At 45.3% G+C, this 17,142-nt stretch overlaps 1 protein-coding gene across 2 annotated transcripts in view; it reads left to right on the top strand.

Moving 5' to 3' along the window:
- Nucleotides 1–9,063: 9,063 nt before the first annotated feature.
- Nucleotides 9,064–17,142, top strand: part of SPTB (spectrin beta, erythrocytic) — a gene marked incomplete at its 3' end in the record, with an annotated part of 122,602 nt that continues 114,523 nt past the window's right edge. For both annotated transcript variants that reach the window (XM_079769230.1, XM_079769229.1), the window contains exon 1: nucleotides 9,064–9,175. The remainder of the gene's footprint in view (nucleotides 9,176–17,142) is intronic.

Below are 17,142 nucleotides of genomic sequence, written 5' to 3'. Positions count from 1 at the left end.
CTGATGCTCACTCATAGCTTTGAAACCTTCCAAAAGAAAAGTCTCCAGCTCTCACTTCTTTCAGTTTCTACTGTGGCAGGTCCAGAGCTGGATGTTTAATTAAGTGTATTTTGAAGCTTAAGATGATGGGTAATAGAACAATTAGCATAGAGTTGTTACTTCTCCATCCTCAGTATATAATTTGGGGCTAAATTCTTAATCATTGACTTAAAACAGGGGTGGGGAAACTTTTTTCTGCCAGGGACCATTTGAATATTTATAACATCATCAGGGGCCATACAAAATTATCAAGTTAAAAAGTAGCCTGCTATATTTGATCAAACATTTAACTAACTCACCCCTAATGCGTTGACATCCTGGCCAGACCAAATGATTTTTCGGGCCTTATACAGTCTGCAGGCTGGTCATTCCCCACCTCTGACTTAAAATATTAGGCTGTAATATAGATCATCAACATTTAATATCATGTGAATCTGTTAGTTAATTTAAAAACCATGGGACTCTTGCTCCCTAGATAAAGAACTCTTTAATAAGCAAAGGATTTGGAATTTTATGTGATTTTTGGAAAATTACTTAAACTCTGAGTTTCTTGGTTTCTTTATCTAGCAATAAGGATAATGATAGCAATTTACTTCATGAAATTGAATAGAAATAATTATATTGCACTTGGCAACAAGAAACGGATAAATAATCTTTTAAAAATAGACTTAGCCATACACAAAGAAAACTAAGAAAAAGTTATGTGTTTTTATAAGAACCGGTTATTCTACAAAATAAATCATGTTCGATTGAACCATAGTTTCTTGTAGACTTCAAAGCACTGAAGAGATATTCAAACAGAAGTTGAGCAACTGCAGAAATATCCTGTAGAATAGAAAATGAGATGAATTTACGGAGGTAGTGGAATTTTTTATTGTAGTATCTTTCCAAAATTTATTGAAATTTACCCAAAGAGCTTGGTTAATATTATTTTTTCTTTAAATTGTGCCCAGCCAGCATAGTTCAGTGGTTGAGCATTGACCTATGAATCAGGAGATCACGGTTCAATTCTCAGTCAGGGTACAAGCCCTGGGTTGCAGGCTGGATCCCCAGTGGGGGCCATATAGGAGCTAGTCAATCACATAATTCTCTCTCATCATTGATATTTCTATCTCTCTTTCCCTCTCCCTTCCTCTCTGAAACCAATAAAAATATATTTTTAAAAAATTTGTGGCCCTAGCTGGTTTGGCTCAGTGGAAAGAGCATCGGCCCACAGATTGAAGGGTCCCAGGTTTGATTCCAGTCAAGGGCACGCACCTCAATTGCAGGCTCAATCCCTGGCCCTGGTTGGGGGCACGTGCAGGAGGTAACCAATTGATGTGTCTCTGTCACATCACTTTTTCTCTCTGTCTCTACCCATCTCTTTCCACGCTCTCTAAAAATCAATGGATAAATATCTTCAGGTGAGGATTAACCACAACAAAAATTTGTGAATTTGAAACTGCTCACGAACAAATAAAGGCAACAAGAACATTTATGCTGGCAATAATGATAATTTAAAAAAACAAAATTGTTTAATTGGTTGAATTGTTAGAATTCTAGCTATCATTCCTTATTAACAAACTTGATTTCAAAATTATATTTTATCCCCTTGATTTGAGTTCCTGGTTTGATAAGTACCCAAAAAGGAAGAGACCACAGTTTTCAGGTTTAGGTACTCTCGATTATTCACATACTAGGGGCCCAGTGCATGAATTTGTGCACCTTGAAAGGAACTGTGGGCCGAGAGGCTGTGGTGGACACAGGGGCAGGTCTCGGCCCATCCTCTGCACCCCTGCCCAGCCCCTCCCACCATGGCCCCCGGTCCCCTGTCTGCTGGCAGCCCCTCTCCCATGCACTGACAGTGCTGTCCCTGCTCCCACCTGCTGACAGCACAGAGTGATTGGGGCAGCGCCTGTGCTGGCAGTGGGTGTGAGCAGGGGGAGGTGGAGAAGCCCTGAGGGGCAATCGGGCTAGGCAGCCGCCACTCGCACCCACCGACGGTGCTGAGCAATCGGGACTGGTGCCAGGCGCTGGCCTTGGGTGCGAGTGCCAGGTGGGACCGTGGCTCAAGGGAGCAAAGAATTTTCAGTAACCACCAGAAGCTCGCCCCAATGACAGCAACCGGTGCCCCACCTTGATCTGGCACCCCTGCTCACCTCCTCCACCATCCCATCGTGGCCAATGCCTGCCATGTTCCGTGCGCGCCCCCTGGTGGTCAGGGCACATCATAGAGACTGGTTGTTTGGTTGTTCCACCATTCGGTCTATTTGCATATTAGCCTTTTATTATATGGGATAGATTCTCCACTTTGTGGAATACTCAAGATAGAGTATTAATGTTAAACAGCATCAACTTGCTGCTTATAATGCTTTTTTATTCACTTTCTATGTTCTTAATCCTGTGTGTCAAGACCTTGGCATATTGGAGTATGGGGATTGCAGCAGGGGCACTGCCCAAGGATGAGGTCTGAAATGGCATTGGGAGGGTGAAGCAGACAGAGACAAACGTCCACATAGCTGAGCCATCACTATTGTATTTGCTATACCCCATTATAAATGAGACACTGGAAGGCACTAGGCTCCTGCTCCCATAGGTGAACTTGGTGGTAGGTGTGAATATAAAATCTAATTACTCCATTTCTTACCCACAGACAATAAGTTAGGTATGAATGTGCCATGGTGGCTAAGGAGTTGGTGAAATTCAGGCACAAATATGTCTGAGGGAATGTGAATGCCAATTATGTCTCAGAGAATGTGAATTCATTTAAATAACCTTACTCAAACAAAAATAGGAAAGTGAATTTCATGGAAAAAAATCACAAATATGTATTTTTAAGCCAAATAGAAATGACGTTGGATTACCTACTTCTTTGTTATTGTTGTTTTAAATAAGTTTTTATTGATTTCATAGAGAGGAAGGGAGAGGCAGAGAGAGATAGAAACATTGATGAGAGAGAAACATCCTTGGCTCCTCTATCCTGCACACTTCCTATTGGTGACCTAGCCCACAACCCCGGGCATGTTCCCTGACTGGGAATTGAACTGTGACCTCCTCATTCATGGGATGATGCTCAACCAACTGAGCCACATCGGCCGGACCTTCTTTGTTGATCTCTAAGATTGCAACCCTTTTTTAGCTTTCATTATTTGTTTGTTCGTCAATTCATTTATTCACTCATTCACTTATCAGGCCTTTCTGCCTTTATTAAAGTACATCTTCTGTGTTAGGTACTGTGCTAAGTGCTGGGAAACTTAAATCTATATCGTGAAAGCAATGGGAAGCCACTGGCTGATTTAAGACAGAGAGTGCCATGATCAAATTTCCTTTTAATTAACTGCACTTTGGCTACCGTGTGGAAAAGGAACGGAAGGAGAGTGCAACTGGAGAATGGGAGAGCAGTCAGGAGGCTAACAGAAGCAATGCACGTGAGAAAAGATGAGGCCTACGTATGGGCTGAATTGTATACCACCTCCCCCCCCCCCCCCCCAAACAAATTCATATGTAGAAATCCAAGCCCTCCACCTCTACTTCAGAAAGTGACAATATATAGGGCCTTTAAAGAGGTAATTACAGTAAAATGAGGTCACGTGGTTGGGTCTAACCCGCTAGGACTGGTGTCTTTACAAGAAGAGAGGAAATGAGGACACAGACACACAGAGGAAAGGCACACAGGGAGAAGACAGCCATCTACAAGTCAAGGAGAGAGGCCTCAGACGAAATAATCCTGCCGACACCTTGACCTCAGACTTCTAGCCTCCAGAAGTGTGTGAAAATAAGTTTCCATTGTTTAAGCCACCCGGTCTCTGGTATTTGTCATGATGGCCCTCACGAATTAAAACAGCCTGAACAAGGCAACTGCAGAAGATCAGCGCCTTCAGGCACAGTTCATCAGCACACCCACCAGCCTGCTACTACACCGGCACAGGGAGGAAGAGCTCAGGAAGAGCTATCTAAGGAAAGATGCTCGTCCATTCCAAAGCCTGGCCAGTGCTCCATGGAGTAGTGGAGGACAGGTGTAAGCCTCGTTCCGCCTCTTTCCATTACTGATGGAGGAAAGTTTGAAATTGGTGTCACCTGCTCCTTCCGAGGGTGTCAGTTTGGTATTTTCACCCGTGTGCAGGCTTTCAGTTCGTTCCAGTGACCATTCTGTTTGAGGCATCTGAAGGGAAGGTTTGATCCTTTGTCCTTGGCTTCTCTATGTTGTAAATGGTGGGCTATTTTGATTGGTTCTTCTTCTCCTTCTCCTTCTCCCTCTTCTTCTTCATTTGTACTGTTGAAAGTATTACATATGTCCCTCTTTTTCCCCCACTGACCTCTTCTAGCCTGTCCCCATCCCCCACCCCAGGCCTTTACCACCCTATTGTCTGTGTCCATGGGTTATGCATATATGCATACAACTTCATTGGTTAATCTCTTCCCACCCACCCACCCTCCCCTGCCTTCCCTCTGAGGTTCCATGCTTCTATGTGTCTGGATCTGTTTTTGTCCATCAGTTTATTTTGTTCACTAGGTTCCACATCTGAGTGAGATCATGTGATACTTACCTTTCTCTGACTGATCCTGCTGCTTCTTTGTCTTCATATGGAGGGTGTGGTTCCTTAGATATTTCCAGAAATTTCAGCTTAGTTTCATGAAAAGCATCTCTTGATGCTTGAAAGGGTAAAGAAGAGGGAACTAATGTGTTTCAAGCTCTAGGCACTATTTTTCTGCACATTACCCTAAGTTCTTGATTTCTCCATTGTTGTTAGCAGAGGATTGAATGAGTCAAAAATCAGATAAGTTCAGGTTCATTTTGTTTTGCATTTCTGTTTTAAGGAGCTTTCTGATATATATGTTCATTTCTAAAGTGAAAGTTGTTTTTAAATTTATTTCAAATAAATTCGGTGATTCAGTAAAAATAGCTTTTTAGGATTAATTCAAGTCACAAAAAGTTAATCTAGTTTATTATAGTTTTGGTTTATGATTTAATTTTATTCAAGTCCTTAGATTTTATAAATAAACCTTAAGCTTTATATAAAACTGTAAACTGTATTTTAAAATCTTCACCCTGCTCTCAACTCAGTAGGATTTTATAATCTGAAAACTTATATTTTTCTTCAACTGAGTAATCTTATTCTAATTTCTCCTTATTATCCCCTTCTACTCTCCCTCCTTTCCCTTTGTAGCTTTTGTAAGATAGATATTGGACCTTGAGGATCTTGCCTCCATGGCTTTCAATCATGAAAAAATTCTCATGAACTTTCCATCTCCTGGTCTTTTGCTCTGTTTGGGGAGAATATCTGCTTTCACTAATCTGCTCTTCAACTTGGTCTGTTCTGCTTATCAGCTAATGAATTTTCAATTTTAGAAAATTGCTTTTTAATTTATATGACTTCTCACTGATTATTTGTTGTAGATTGAATGTCCTTTCAAGTCTTGCTGGATAATATTTAAATTCATTTTAATTTTATCTTCTGTTTCCTTTATTAACTTAGTTTCCTCTGATATTACTTCTGTTGAGTTTGGTGTTTCTTTTTCAAGGTACTGGTTCCCCTCTCCCCACAAAATCCTTGCTGATGTTAATTGCTCACTCATCTTTTATTTGGGAATGCTTTTGCCTGCCCATTCTGTTTATTATAGCCTCTCTTCAGGGGCTGTAAAGGAAGGGCATGACATGCTTTGCAGAAAGAGTGAGAGTTCCCTCTCATTTTTAGGGTTTAGTAGACACATGGGCTCTGCCCTTCTGGTCCCAGGATCCCCACTAACTTCTTATTCCCAGAGGCAAAGTTCTGATACTTAATGCCAGCAGGGGAGAGGAGGCTTCAGGGAATCATTCTAGGGTCCTTTTCTCCTCTTGATCATTGGACTCTTTCTTGGAACTTGCCTAAAACTATTCCTTCTGAACCTGTTCTGGTTTCCCTGATTTTGTTTCTCTTTGGATCAGATCCTGCCTCTCTCTTCTATTTTTTCAGGATTTCCTGAAAATTCTTGGAAAATTGATCACCCTATTTCTTAATTCTGAGCTTTTTAAAGAGAGAGGAAGAGAGAGAAACATAAATGTGAAGGGGGATTATCCATCCATCGGCTGCCTCCTGCACGCCCCCTACTGGGGATCAAGCTCCAACCCCAGGCAACTAGCAACAGGCAACCTTTTGGGTGCATGGGATGACGCACAACCAACTGAGAAGAGGAGGTAAAAGCATGTGTTCAATCCACCATCTTGATCCAATCTCTACCTATTATTTTCCTTATTATCTCTATGATCAAATAATATAAGCTCAATGTGAAAAATTCCGAGAATATAGAAATAGGTAAAAAGTGAACGTTCCTTCTTGTGTCAGATTCCTCTAGTGACTTGACTTACATCTTCTTGGCTTCACCTATTGATTTTTAGCGGGAGCTGGGTAGACTTCCTGGCTGACAGCATCTATTTTCAGAACACACCTTCCTCTGGCTCAGAACTCTTCCAAAGCTGCAAATTGCCTGTTAGCAATCTGGGGTGGTGGTCAGAGGAGGCAGCCCTTTGGCAATCTCCCACACTCCAGAAGGTACTCTATACTCTTCTCAGGAAGTTTCTGCAGAATCAATCCCTGTTGCCCACAACAATGACCTCAATTATCAACCCTTATGTCAACTTTTCCTTCCTTTCTAGTTGACTCTCCCCAATTTCTAATTCCCACTTCCTGGGATCTAACATCCCCTCCGCCCCCATTTGACAATGCCCTTTTCCTCTGTACAGGCACACCTCAGAGATACTGTGGGTTCAGTTCCAGACCACCATAGAAAGCAAGTATCAAAATAAAGAGAGTTTTCATCTTTTTGCTGGTGGAGGGTCTTGCCTTCAGTTTGTAAAACACACAATATCTGTGAAGCACAATAAAGCAAAGCACAATAAAACAAGGTATGCATGTACATCTAAATTCTCTCAGTTCTGATTTATCATTTCACTGTAACTCTATTAGCTGTAAAGCATTTGGGGATGCTGTCAGGGAAACAGGCTCTGTAGTAAATGAGGTTGTATTGAATTATTTAGCTCTCAGCTGAAGTGGAGATAACGAAAGCAGCTGAGCTGGTTTGTAAAATCCTGGAGTAATCTGTCCACTGAACGGTTACTTTTATCATATTATTTTTTTCTCATAGTTAAAAATTATAAATTTTAAAGCTATGCAGAAATCTTTTCAGTTCAGGGCCACAAATCTATAGCTAAGGAATGATCTGTCTCATGAGGTATATGATTATGTAGCTGCAGAGTTGCAAGCCTAGGGAATCATGCATTTATTGAATGTTATTTCACACAAGGCTTCTAAACACATAAACATCATTTCTCTCCTTTGAAAGAAAAATTTCAAAAGTAGATCAAGGATTTCTACTTAAGATATATGATCATCTGAGCTTTTGAAGTTGGCCTGTTTTTCCTGAGGTTTCCTTACCAGAATTTGGTTCTTCGTTTGTTTTTAAATGAAAAAGACCTTTCTGTTTCTAACTCAGTAATAAATAAATGTGTTCTTCAATGTTATCAGAAATGGGGGAATCACTGCTAATCTAATGGATGACCACAAATACTCTTTTATCTTCCCTACTTTCCTAGTGTCTCTTGGGAAATCGAGCTTCGTAAAGGTCAAGACAACAAGGAGTGCAGTGCAGAGTCCTGTGGCTTTGTAATAACTGTGGCGTTTACCCCACTTAGCACATCTCAGTGTCTAAATGCCCACTCCCAAGAAGTGTGGCTGCAGCAAGAAGTGAAATATCTTTGCTAACGCTCAATATATAATCTAAGCATGCACATCTGGCAATTAAACACCCTTTTCCTGGTGAATCCTGGAAAACAGCAGAAATCATACTCCCGAGCAAACCACTCAGGAGTTATGACTGTTCCGTGGTCAAGAATACCAGGCAGGATCAGTCAGAGTTAAAACTCTTTTCTGCATCTATGCCCTTTACACCTCCACGGCCATCTCCATGATACCTGGGCTGAGGACTCAGGAGAAGCCTCCCAGGCGCACGGGGTGAAGGAGGACCGCCAACCCTTACTGACCCATGACTTAGCATCGCAAGAAAGTCACGAAAATGGACTGCCTTACAAGCTGCCCATGTTCTTCTGGGAGTTTCTCCAGAGTGGACTCGGAGGTGCCCTGTCTTTCCTCTGACACCACTGGTCCCAGTGTTTCCTTGGCCTGCTGCATCCCACACCGCCCAGTCGCACAGTGAGGAAGACCGGGAGTCTCGCCTGGAGAGTGGGGGCCGGCCAGGAGGTGCGGGTGGGGTCTGTGTGGCAGCTTGCCTGTTGATTCCGGTCCCTGCAATGTACACGCGCCCTGGGACTGCGGGTCCGCCCCGACCTCACCAGGTTGGCAGACAGGAACAGGCTGGGAGTGGGGGCCTCCGGCCCAGCGCCCACCCCTGTCCTCCCAGCGTCTGCTCCGACCACCGGGGGGAAGAAGCCCGCCCCGCAGCGAGCAAACACGCCAGCCCCCAGAACGACCTGTTCCTCCCAATCCCGCCGCGACGGGGGCGCACTGCCCGGGCGCCCGCCTCGCCCACTCTACGGCCTAAGCGTATCTTTTGGCACAGAACACCTGGCTGTACACCGTGGGGACGCAGGGCGGGAAAGGCTGGAGAGCTCATCTTCGCGGCCGGGCTAGCCACTCCGGGCTCCCGGCGCACGAATTAGGCCGGAGCTGCCGAGTCCAACCCCGTTCCCCGCCGCGGGGGGCTCGGGTAGCGCGCGGTTTGGGGAGGTGAGCGACGAAGGGGCGCTGCGGCGGCTCGGGCGACTGGCGGCTCGGGCCGGGGCTACCCGCCGGGAGGCAGAGGCCCGCCCCCGGAGCCCGGCGGAGGCAGGGCAGGTGCCCCGGGGCGCGGCGGCTGATTGGCAGGTGCGCGAGTGGGTGGGAAACCGGGGGCTGGGCCTGGCGCTGCGGGAGGCTGCGGCCCCGCCTCGCCGCCCCCGCCGCGGGACTATCTGGTCCCGGCAGCAGCGATGTCCCCCGGCAGGAATGTCCCTCCTCAGATAATGTTATTTATATCTCTGGGCGGGTCCACGGCTCGGCAGCACCAGGCGCCCGGCGGCCGCTGTGCCAGGAGCCCCGCGCTGCCCTCCTCCCCCTGCGCCGCCGCCGCCGCCGCTGCCGCCGCCCCCGGGCTCGGTGTGGCCGCAGCTACAGCCCCGACGCAGGTGAGTCCCGGGAGGGCCCGGCAGCTCGAGGGGGTTGGGTGCGGGTGCGGGTGCGGGTGCGGGTGCGGATACGCATACGCGGGGCTGGGGCGCGCGGCGCGAGCGCAGAGTCGCTGGGCCCAGGGGGCGCTTGACGCTCGGGCTCTGGAGACCGGGCGGGGGCCCAGCCCCGGGTGCCGGGCTTGGGGGGGCGGCACGGGGCCCGAGAGGCCCTGACGGCTGCGGCAACGAACTCCCCGGGGCGCGGGAATCTGCTTGGGCTCCGGGAGGCGCTTGGCGAGCTGGGCGCTTGCTTTGGAGAAGCAGATCCTGGAGCGTCGCCCGGGGGCCTTGGGAGGGCGGTGAGGGAGGGGTGCGCGTTCTGGTCCTGGGCTGCCTCCCCCAGGACTCCGGCTTGGGGGCAAAGAGAGTTCTGCCTCTAGCCTGTCCGACCTTCCCGCTGCCCTCTCTGCCTCCGCAGCCGGGTTTCTCAGCCCTGGGGCTGCTCGGATTCTCTTCTGGGGAACTTGGCTAAGCGCTCCCCGGGCAGCCCAGCGCCCAGGCAGGGAGGACGGGGCTGGGCGGCGGAGCGGGGCGGCTCCCAGGCGCGGGGGACGGCGCGGAGAGAGTGGCCAGGTTACCCTTCCTCTCACACAGAGTTTGGCTCCTGCAAGCTGCCGTGGTCCAGGGTACTCTCGCCACCTCCCCAGCCCCTCTTTCTCCAACAACTTGGCCCTGAGAAATAGCAGAAAGTGGGGGAAATAACAGGAGTTTTAGAACACTCCCTGACTCCCACCAACTCGCCCAGACTTCCAAGGGGAGGGAAGTAGCCGTGGGCTTGAGTACCGTTTCCGTGACAACAAGCGTCAGGTAGGGCCTTGATTTACAGCCTATTAATATCCAAACCACTGTTTTCAGTGAGCGGTTAGCAGCGCCAGGAGTTAAGAAGAAGAAGCTTAACTCGCTGAGGGAAAATGAAAGAGAAGCCACTGGTTTTGTTTGTTTGTTTGTTTGTTTTTATGTTAGATGCATCAGATGTGTGTGTGTGTGTGTGTGTGTGTGTGTGTGTGTGTGTGTAATCTGGTGACAGTATTTTGTACCGAAAACTCCTGTGACAAGAGGCTAGGCTGTCATCTCCCGGTAAGAGGCAGACAGGCAAAATCCACAGCCTTGAGATAGGCATGATCTGTACTTCAGTTTCTGAGGAAAGTGATTCAGGTGGCTCCCGAACGAGAGGAGTCTGCAAATCAAAATTGTAGGCACCTCTCAATTACCCCCTCACCTGCCCTTAGCTTCACAGATGGCTCCGACTTTTACTCAAGAATTCCCTCTTTGACCACCTCCCACCTCCATGCCCTGGGGGGCAGGTCATTTCCTATTCCAGGTCGAGACTTTTACTCTTTTGCTAGGAGCCCTGAGTTCCAGAATATCTTTAACTCTTTTTCTGTAAGTGCAAAAAATTAAGTGTACTGAACGCCCAGCACTCAGCATGGCTAGGCTTTTGCATGCCCTGAGGCTGTGGGCCAGTTAGGGAAAGGAATAGCAGGTCCACATGGAAGAAGAACCCACCAGCCCTGAAACCAGGGGACTCCTCCGAGGTGGGTCGTGCATACAGAACTTGATCAAACCCGAGTAAAGCACAGCTGAAAGACGTAGACCCCACATCATGTAAAGGTAGCCTTTAGACCCCTCGTAGCTGTTGCTCTTAGCTTTATCAGGGGTTCAGTCACAATGATTGGGGAGGAGCCAGTTCTCTTAATCCCCAGTTCTCGGAAGACTGGGAGTCTGCTAGTGGAACTGAAAGCACCTGAAAACTCCCAGGCATCCAGGGCCGGCTTTGTGGCACAGGCATATCAAGTTTTCCTGAGTGGCTTGCCCAGCCGAGAGCTGAGATACACCGAGATACCGCCTTTTGCTCTGGTTGTTGCTTCTTCCCAGTGTTCTGATGGAGTCCTCCAGCACAACACCTGCTAGGTGATTGGCCTTGGGGTAAAGATATGGCAGGAGGCAGACTCCCACCTGGGATCATATCTGACAAACTAAAAAAAGGACTATTTTAGGCAAACCAGGTGTGAATGAAAGTTTTGAACTAAAGTCAACATCTGACGGTTCTGCCACATTTCTAGAAGCAGACTGGTTTTGGTCAATAAAAAGAATAAGAGCCCCCCCCCCCCCTTCCTCCCATTTTGTATGTACCAGTGCCTAGCCTGGTTCCTGGACACTGGGTTAGCCTTTGTTGAGTGAGAGAATGAATAAATGAATGCTCAGTGTTTTCTTTCTGTTATCCCATTTCATTGTCACAGTAACTCTGCAAGGTAGTTCTGCAGCGGTTCTCAACCTGTGGGTCGCGACCCCTTTGGGGGTCGAATGACCCTTTCACAGGGGTCGCCTAAGACCATCGGAAAACACAGATATTTACATTATGATTCATAACAGTAGCAAAATTACAGTTATGAAGTAGCAACGAAAATAATTTTATGGTTGGGGGTCACCACAACATGAGGAACTGTATTAAAGGGTCGCGGCATTAGGAAGGTTGAGAACCACTGGTTCATAGTATCAGCATTTTACAAGTGAGGAAACAGGTTGAAGGAGATTAAATAATTTGCTTCACATCACACAGCTGAGGAGAGGTGGGGCCAGGATTCAAACTCAGCTGTTTGGTTCCACCCTCTTTTTAAAGTTAGACATTCGGCAGAGGACACAGAAGTACAAGTTGGAGAGATTTGGTGGTAGGATTGGTTGTTAGCTTCACGAGCATTCACTCTCAAGAACTGGGCTAATAATTCCGCTTATATTAGAAGCTTTTTAGAATATTACCTGAAGATGGTATTGGACACTTATTTGCTCAGAGGTGTTTAACCTTGCCCGTTACATTCAGGTCATTGTTTCAAGGACAGAACTGTAATTTTGGCAGTAGTCAAAGCATGGATTTTTTTGAAAACAGATTTTCCATTCAGTCCTGGAAGTGGCCAGGAGGGCTTGATGATGCATGAGGACAGTGTGATAGGACAGAGGATGACTATAAAAAATTCATGAGACAAACACTATTGGAGTGGGAAGGGACCTTGGAGGTCACTGAGTCCAGCCTTCTACTCGTATAGTCACTTGCTTAAAGGTGAGAGGTTTACCTGGTTATTTATGTGCAGTTATGGTACGTGCCTTCTATACTTTTTATTCTTCCCATTTCTTTCTCTCTCTCTCAAGGCCAAAATTGAGTTTATTTCCTGAAGTTCTGCCTTACCAACCCACTGAAAGTGTTGTTATTTTTCCATTGGGGGAGATTGTGAGAGAATATATTGTAAAATTCAGTACTTTCATCTTAGTAAAATATTTAAAAACTGTTGGAGCCTAGCTGGTTTGGCTCAGTGGATGGAGCATCGGTCTGCGGACTGAAGGGTCCTGGGTTAGATTCAGGTGAAGGGCACATGCCTGGATTGTGGGCTTGATCCCCAGTAGGGGGCATGCAGGAAGCAGCAGATCAATGATTCTCTCTCATCATTGATGTTTCTCTCTCTCTCTCCCTCTTCCTTCCTCTCTGAAATCAATAAAAATATATTTTAAAAAATAAGAACCATGTTGGAGATAGGTGGGCATTAAATTCTAAACTGTCCCACAATCTCCCCATTACCTGTTAGGTTCACAGAGGTCTGTATTTTTACACAAGACATATGCACATTACTATCTTGAGATGGTACAAATCTCAAGACCAATAATTATGTAGCATTTCTGGGGCTGTAGGGGAAAGAAAGGATTTTAGGGAATTATTGGGACTATCAAATACCTGTTTAATCTAAACTCAGCCAATTAAATCAAAATCAAACACAAAATTTTACCCTCTACCCAATATCCGAGAAGGTGGGAAATATGAGCAGTGAGAGGTTTAAAGTGATAGAAAGTATATCTCTTCATTATCCATAATCTTTTTTATAATCTCAGACCTGCAGATTAATATTTATAAATTGACTTGGGAAGATCAAGAGTGAAAAAGACTGTGCTGTGTGGGTTGATGAGAAATTTGATTTTATAATGAGGACTGGCAGGGAAGTTCATGGATGTGGCTTTCAAAACCATATGGATATTACTAGCTACATATTGCTGTAAAAGAGAAGTATTTTGTCTTAAAAAAATAGATTCCATTGGCTCAGTTTTTTACGGACAGCTCTCTGGTTCCTCCTAGATCAGAAATCTGGGGAAGAAGAGGAAAGGCAGTGGTCTGTGTGCCAGAAATCTTTGGGTAACACTGGCTGGGTTTATCAAATGCAAAGGAGAAAGGAAGCCCTGCAAAAGTGGGGCTCCCTTTCGTCTTTTCATTTGAATGCTATAAATGTAGCAAATGCTTTGCTCTGACAACCCCAAAAGGCAACGGTCACATGGTTTTGGAGATGGAAATGGTGATGGAGGGAAGGTGTAGGAGGCAGTCGGGAGAATTCACTGTCAGATCTGGCTCCACTCATTGAATTGTCAACTCCCCTTGGTAAATATTTAGAAAATGTCATAGCATGTTGCCTTTTGTAGCTGTGCTTATTTCTTAATTCACATCCAAAAGAGCCAATTCTCCCATTTTCAGCCAGCCTTAGCTGAATATCAAACCACCAGGGGATCCCAGCCGCACAGCTCACAGTGTTAGAGGCAGCCGTAGACAAGAAAATGCTTCCTCAGTGGATTGTCTGGCTAGCTTATGACATTTCCAGACCACCTTTGATTTTTCTCTTCTTCCGGTGGCAGGAAATATTATGAAGCTGTCTTCTTCCTACCTCCTGAGGCCTTTTCAGGCTTTGCCATAATGTTTAATTTCCATACCATACCTGTGCAGACCTGGCCAGGGGTATAATTACAAGGGCAATTAGAACCCAGACATATATCGTGTTAGCAGTGGGGGCGAACGTGGGGCTTCCTTTCTTCTTTTCATTTGAATGCTATAAATTTAGCAAGTGAAAAGGCGCAGGGCTAGAAAAAGTAGACTTTCCATTGAACTTGGCTCAGATCATCCAGGATATTTATGAAAAGAATAACAGGGCACCTTGACAGCTAAGGAACAATAATTGCTTTGAATTATAGTCAGTTTAGAAGTTTCCACCATCATAAAAAGGAGCAGAAACTTGGATAACCCTGAAAGGAAATAGGTTGAAAATAATTTCCATTTGTACCAGACTTAAATATGGGTGTGTCTCATTTGAGAATTCATAGTACTTCAAATAAAACAAAGGATATTTGAAAGACTTAACTTATGAGGACTGGAAAGCGGTTCCTAGCCTCACCCTGTCCTTCTGCTCAGTTCCTACCTGTGTCCAGAAGCCCCCTAGAAGTGGTCAGTTAATTTTACCTTCCATCATATTTTCTCAGGGTGAAAGAGTAAGAAGAGACCTTTCATAATACTGACTCTGAGTTATAAGTCACCAGACCAGCAGGTCTCCATCTGATCCCTTTCTGGGTCCTCAGCACATAACAGCGTACTGTACACAGTAGGTGCCCAATGTTTGCTATTTTTGAATATTTCTCAAAAGACTCTCTCAGGCCTTTCCAGTTCTAGGGTTTTCTAATGGAAGAATGGAAGATGGGTGGGGATGAGGTCTTAGGCATTTAGCCCCGAACAGACATGCACTAGGGGCTTAATCACAAGGAACAACAACAGCCTGTAATTATTGGAATTGAGAGAGAGCATGATTAGATTAAGAAGTGAGAAGTAGGCCCAGTGTCTATGAAGGGTGTATCCTAGGAAGGGGCTAGAGATGTGACTGGAAAGATCATTTGGGTTCAGCCTGTGAAGAACGTTGAAGGTTTAAGTTTGAATCAATGAAGGCTGAGCAGAGGCAAGACCTTGTCAGATCCTTGTTTAAACAAACTTCACCAGTGGCAGTGAAGGACTAGAAATTGACTAGTACAAGGTGATGTCCACTCAGTTTTCAGGATGCCTTTGTATATGCATATCTTATTTAACTTTATAATGCCCACATGAAAAAGCAAGAAAGATCTCATCATTCCTACTTTATAGTCAAGGAAACAGGATTGGAAATGTATAATGATTTTCCCAAGGCCCCTCTGGTAGATGAGGGCAGAACCTGACTTTGACCCAGTTTCCTAATTCCAGTGCTGGGGCTTTGTCCAGATCTCCTCAATAGAGTAACTGAATATTCTAGGCCGTCTGGTTGGGACAGTGCTTGCTTGCTTTCTTCAGCAGAACTTTCAGTCTGAGTTCATTGGTTCTGGAAAGAGGGAGGAGAAACATGTTACAGTATTTACTCTTCAGCCCCAAAACTTCAAGAATGGCCCTCCAGAATGTACACAGATGATGTCTCAAAGCAGTGAATTAATGGCGAGCATGCACATGGATTCCCAGAGTGCCATAGATAAATGATGGGTGTATATGCCTGTCAATGATGTTTCAGCTTTTCATGACCTTATTCCAAATTTACTGGGCATTATTATGCTCATGTCTCATTATGGGCTTCAAAAATCTCTTTTTGTCTGGTGATCTTGATTACCTTGATTTGTACTTACTTTAGTCTTCAACAACTATTGATTAAACTCTCATTTATTTGCCAGACATAGCCTAGGCCCAGTGTACACGACAAAAAGGCAAGTCTGACATCATGAAGCTCATGTTCTAGTTGGGGAGATAACAAACACATGCGTATGTAACATAATTTCAAGCGATATAAAGAAAAATAAAGCAGTGAAGGAGAGGTAGTTCTATTTGAGGTAGTAGGATTGATAGGAAGAGCCTCTCTGATGAGTTTTCACACGAGCAGAGACCCGCATGAAGCAAGGGGCATGGGAGAGAGGGATGTTTGGAGAAGAGATTCAGGTTGAGTTCAAAGGCCCTGAGGTTGGGCCACTGCTCTGTCCCAGGAGTGGTCAGGAAGCCAGTGTGACTTAAGTGAGGGGAGAAGCAGGGAGTGCAGGAGTTGATGTTGGAGAGGAAAGGGGGTCTGGATCATGCAGCCTTGCAGCCTTGCAAGGACTTTGGGTTTTAGCCATGCAATAGGAAGCCACTGGAAGTCGTGGGCAGGGGAGTGACTTTTTCAGATTTGTATTTTATGGTTATCTTTCTGACCATCCTGTGGGAGATTGACTGTAGGGGACAAGAGTGGAAGCAGGGAGTGGGATGGAAGCTACTTTAGTGGTCCAGGTTAGAGACGATGGGCCAGGCTGGTGGTGGTGGGGTGGTGAGATGCAGCTGGCTTCTGGATAGATTTTTTAAGGTAGAGTTGATGGGATAAGGATATAGAGCATGCGAGAAAAAAGGATAACTCAAAGATGACCCAATTGGTTTTGGTCTGAGCGACTAGAAGAACGAAAAAGCCATTTAACTGAGCCAGGAATATATCTTGTCAAAGGTACTGTGAGGTATTATTTCTGCTTTCTTTTTCATTGAGGGTTCGATTTGGAATAGACTCAGGCAGACTTTTCATTTAAATACACCCGAAAGGAGGCATTTCATTGTGGGTGACTCAGAACATCTGTTTGTTTTGAAGTTAAGTCTTAGATGTGCAGTTAGTTCTGTGTACTCTGTACTGTTACTTTTAGGTCATTCTCACAACATCTCACTCCATGACAGAGATTAAGATATATTACAAATAAGGTTGAACTATATTTCACTTATAATTAGAAATGTTTTGAATTTGGTGGTTAAGCCCAAACACTATTTAACACTTCCAGTTGTCATGTTTTTAAAAACTTTTAAAATTATAAGATGAATTCATGCACATGGTTAAGTATATCCATGTATAAGGATATATAATGAAAAGTAAGTCTTCCTTCCCCCACCTCCACCCTACTCCTAAGAAGTTACCAATGTCAACAATTTCCTGCATGTCCTTCAAGAAAAATTCAATGCAGATGTCAGCATATGGCCTGACACATTTCAAAGTCATAGTTTTAACCTAGCCAACGCACATGTTTGTTTTCATTTTTGAGACTTAGTAGCCCTCAGGTATAAACTTAGGTGGCCTGGGGTCCAGCTTTTTATCCATGAAGCGTTTTCC

Source organism: Cnephaeus nilssonii, assembly GCF_951640355.1.
Source record: "Cnephaeus nilssonii genome assembly, chromosome: 4".
Lineage (NCBI taxonomy): Eukaryota > Metazoa > Chordata > Mammalia > Chiroptera > Vespertilionidae > Cnephaeus > Cnephaeus nilssonii.
This window is presented reverse-complemented; position numbering and strand designations above follow the sequence as displayed.